The sequence below is a fragment of the Clytia hemisphaerica genome, unplaced genomic scaffold, assembly GCF_902728285.1.
Source record: "Clytia hemisphaerica strain Z4C2 unplaced genomic scaffold, Clytia hemisphaerica genome assembly, whole genome shotgun sequence".
NCBI classification, from domain to species: Eukaryota; Metazoa; Cnidaria; class Hydrozoa; order Leptothecata; family Clytiidae; genus Clytia; species Clytia hemisphaerica.
The window spans coordinates 1-5,211 of NW_027103770.1; positions in this window are offsets into that span (position 1 = coordinate 1).

Sequence of the window (5,211 nt, forward strand, 5' to 3'; positions counted from 1 at the left end):
TGGACACTGTCATTTAAATGGTACAAATCATGCACCATGCCAAAAATGGCTTAAAATAAGGTTTTTGTAATAACTTGCCCAAATTACATCAAAAATTAGGGAAAATCTCAGAAAACCTCTATATTAACATTAGAAAGGGTAAAAGATGGTTAAAATCACTCCAGGGGGTTAAATGGCCCAAATATGGCTAATTTGTTGTCCAGACAAAAGGATTGTCCTAAAAAGGGCCAATTAAGCTTAGTCTATACCAAACCTAGTTTAAACTAAAGCTGAATGGTTGTTTTAACTCCTAATAGTAAAAAGGCCCACTTTTTACGTTCTTGGGTCCCAAAATAGGACAATAAAGTTGTCCTTAATTTTACATTAGTTTTAGTATCTAAATTATGAAACTGGTCAAAACTGAAACTATCAAGTGATCTTTAACACAAAAACACTATGGTTAAACATAAAACCTGTAATGTGAAAAGTAAAATGGGCAGATAAAAGGTCCATTTTTGAACAAATTGTTGTCTTTTAGCTCTTCAAAAGAGGAATTTTTTCGTTTATCTTTAGAAAAAGGTAGAGCTATAATAAAAAAGAGTGGAACAACTCTCCTAATTTATACTGTAAGAATATAAACTAAGAAATACTAAATTAGTTTGAATGTAAAAGGGTCCAAAGTTAGACAAAAAATTGTCCTGCAAATGATATCTAAAAGCTCCATAGTCTATCTATTTTTACCGCAACTACAAGACAACATTTTGTCCATTTAATGGCCCATTTTGACTTATCCCTCATGTTTTTATCATGATTTGGGGTATAATAGTACCAGCTGTAGCTGTTTTAGAGTCAGATATAGCCCGGGGGGGGGTACTACCCTTGTCGACCGACGGGGGTGCTCCGCTGACGTTCGAAAAATGGACCCTACGTGGGACTCGAAATTTGCGAAAAAAGTGACCCTGAATGGGACTGAAATTCCAAAATTTTCTCAAATTTTCTACTTTTTCCCCAAATTTTACAAAAATAGGCACCCTACGGGGGACTGATTTTTCTATTTTGGTGTTTTTGCGACCCTACCTGGGACTCGTGGAGGTCAAAAAAGGTACCCTGACCAGCGGAGCATCCCCGTAACCCATCTTGCCCTAGTACCCCCCCCGGGAGATATAGGTTAAATGGTCCATATTTAGGACAATTAATTGTCCATACGTTAACTGTTATATTTTACAAAAAGGACAATTTATTGTCCTTTTTGGGACCGAATAACCAAAATTTGTTATCTGGACACTAATTGTAAACCATTCATACAGTTTTGTGCAAAATTTTAGCTTATATATAAGCTAATAGTTTTGGCACTATTTTGGAAAAGATAAAAATGGTTGAATCCCTAGCGTTAGAGCACAAAAAGTGGTTAATTTAAATACATTTGCCTTTAGGACAACAGATTGTCCATCAGAGGGGCCGTTCAACGATTTTCATTTTAATTATCTTATGTTTGAGATATTTAGAGCCTGATCTGAGAGGATCTTGAATGAATTTTTGTTTTGAAGTTGATTTTGATGACAATTAATTGCCCATACTTTACAACATCTAGGACAATTTATTGTCCATTTTTGGACCTTTTTACAAGATTTTATAATTGGAATCTTGTTGTAGGATAAGGTTCTTCATGTGTACCAAATTTCGACTTGATCGGAGCACCCTATCAAGACTTATTGATCTTGGATAACTCATTATCCTTTCAGTTAGGACAATTCATTGTCCTTTTTAGGACCGCAGTTCAAAAGCTTATATCTCTTTAAGTATACCTTTTACAGTTACGGGACCAGCATGGGTCCGAAAACGGACCTTTTAACTTAACCCCAGGTATCAGTGTAGGGCCTAGTAGACATTTACGAGTCTTTAATTTTCAAAACTAGTCAGGGGTGTAAAGATGGTGCAAAAACAGCTATTTTTTGTACCATTTAAATGACAGTGTCCTTTTGAGGAAATTTTTTTTTCGGCCGAAAATGCCGTAAATATGCCGGAAATCGCCGTTTTTCTAGATTTTCATTGGACTTTTTCCTTACAATTGGTTGTTTTTTCATTCAAAAACATTATTAATAGCAATGCCCACCATTAAGCATGTTTCAATTTTCAATAAAATTGGTTTTTGAAGCCGGAGCTATTTAAAAATCGCCGGAACAACCTATTTTTGCCGGAAAGACAGTATTTTTTGAATTTCTCGAGCTGTACTTTATATTTTTTTAATGAAATTTTACACACTGATGCAATATGACAATACCTAAAATGTGACGGAGCCCGATTTAAAAAAAAAACATTTTTTTTCCGGCCGATAATGCCGGAAATATGCCGGAAAAACCCGGTTTTTTTTACATTTTCTCGAATTTTCATCAAAAGTTCTTTCTGATTTTTTGCAGAAAGATGCGTATTCGCAATGCTCAAAAAATGGCTGAGTTCGATTTTTGAGAAATTTTTTTTTCGGTTGAAAATTTTTGCAGATTTTTATTAGATTTTTTCCTTGTATTTTTTCACACAAAACATTATTGATAACAATGCTCACCATCAAGCATGATTCAATTGTCAATAAAACTGATTTTTGCGACCAGAACTTTCTATTTATTTTCCCCTTACAACCCTTCCCTCTCCCCCCATCAACAATCAATGATGAATTTATTGCGTTATGCATTTTCGCTAAACGCTACATTTTTTGACTGATTTTTTTCTCCTCGCATTGCGATCCAACTTTCATCATCAGGTAGGTCCATTCAGCATCTAGCTTGTTTCTACTACTGTAAAAGAAGCTTTTGAGTAAAACTGATGTTAATTAGTTTCCAGTGCAGGGTGGGGGGGGCGTTGGACCGACCGGGTCTGTGAGACAGGGGTGTTTCAAACGGTCAAAACACATCTTTTCATTCTTACCAACCAATTGAATGAGAGCTACTGTAGTTATAGCAACAATCGCTTGTTGGCCTTATTAGCTTCGTTCCTTGTCCTATTTCTCATGATCCATGACGTTTAGCTTCCCAAGAAGGGAATCGGTATACCTATAATGAATTAAATATAGTAACTAGTCATAGCTTTCACTAAATGCCCCCACATAAAGATCATGTCATGCACTTATAAAGCTTTAATGCTTTAAAGATTAAACATTAAAAAATAATCAGGAATAATTGATTGATTTAATTATTGATTGATTGATTGATTTATTGATTGAGGCGTTTGCTTGAAAAAAAATAAAATATTCCATTATAAAAAAATCGGCAGGTTCAAAATGCATAAAACATAATGCATATTGCATAATGCATAATGCATAATATTTGAAAAATGTCAATTTTAGAGGCTATAATAAGGAGAATTTGAAAGATAATACTTTCAACAAAACAAATATACCATTTTCTACCAGAAAATAAAGGGTAGAAAGCTGTAAATTTGAATTTTGGGTGATGAAGAAAATCCATGATCCACTGAAAATGCGTGTCGCCATTTTGATTTTCATAGTTGTATTTTACAGAACGTAATATAGTGTAGAAAAAACACGAAAGTATCTCCTCCGTATATTACTTTTCTAACTCGAAAAAGTAAATTTTATAGCAAGATCTTTATTCTGAGTTTTCTCAGAGATCTTTTCGAACAATTGCTAATAAATTTCAACGGGGTTTCCATCTTACAAAGCATTAACCATGTGAATGCTTTTTGTTAGATAAGCCATAATATCTAGTCAATATAAATTAAAGAGCTTCATGCGAAAAGTAGATCAAAGAAAATAGACTCCGAATCGTTTTACATTCGAATGTTTATGTGTTTACCTTTTTTTGAGAAGAAGGGGGAAACCCTTTGTTGTTATGATTCGAATGTTTTCTCTTACTTTCGTTCGGATTGGAAAAGTGAATATCATGTCTGGGGAAATCCCTGGAATGTTTAAGAAACTCTTCTAAAAAGGTTTTCGTGGTTTTAGCCTCTACAAAGGAGAGTTTTAGAAAATATAAAATCGTTCTGTAAATTACACAATACTATTATGCATTATGTTTTATGCATTTTGTACCTGCCGATAAAAAAATACATACTTGAAGAATTCATACAGCTTGATAACTTAATAAAATTTAAGGAAAAGCTGGAAAAGCCTCTCAAAAATATATTTAAAAAGGTATGGTATCATTATCTTACTGATTTTCACATCTCCTGTTTGTTTGTTTTTTCTCCTAGTTTCTTTCTTATAATGATATATGTCATGATTATTATTCACTAAATAGACCTTTTCTAATAATGTCGCAGACATCTTAGATTGTAGGCAAAATATATGGACATACGCAGTGAATAAATCCACAAGGTAACCAATCAGAAATAGCTGTTTTTTTTTCATTGCTGCTATATTTTCAACATTTTCTCTTTCTACTTTGCCTAATAAACAATAGTCAAGAGGATACTGCGTATAAAATTTATCAAAAAAGTTCTGCGCCATCTTAAGTTGGGTGAAATAGAAACTCACTCATCCTAGTTAAGGCCAGGGCTCCACTAGCGTACGCTGTGATTGCACTTCTCAAGCAAAACCTTCTATGTTGTTGGTCAAAAGAAAAGTAAAGGAATGCCATTGTGGTTCATTCAGACGTACAGTCGAGAAAAGTTAAAATGCGCCTAAATTTCTTTTCAAGTGCCTAGTCCTTTTTCATGATGCAATCTTTTCTCCAAGCTGATCGCAGCGCAGACAATGAAGAGAGGTGCCTTCAGGAAGCTAGCGATATACTTTCCCTTTATGGTGTTTCTGTATGACTGTCTGTGTACCTAGTCTAACCACCGTTAAATGCCTTCGGGAAGGTCTCTCCTAACTTAGAAAGCCAGAATTTGGAGCTATTTCACCAAGCGTAAGTTATTTAGGCTATCACAACTGCATGAAAAAGTTTAACGTGCGCATGTAAAGTTTAACGAGTAAACAAACTTTTTTCAGGTTTTTGAAAAAGATTTACCACACTGAAAAGACGTAAAAACACTGTCTAAGTGAGGTAAATTATTTTGAAGACCAAAAGAAAAAGTCAACCACATTTGGATTCAACTTTACATATGCGTACATTCATCTTTTTTTTACTTTGCCGGTTGTTTAACTAAGTTAAGAAGGACTTTCTCGAGTTACGACCATATGATGGTATTTAAAGCTCAAGAGCCCTATAAACAATAAAGGCAGTTATCAATAAATGACAACAAAAATAAATTAGAGTTTGAACAAAAATATCAAATGTA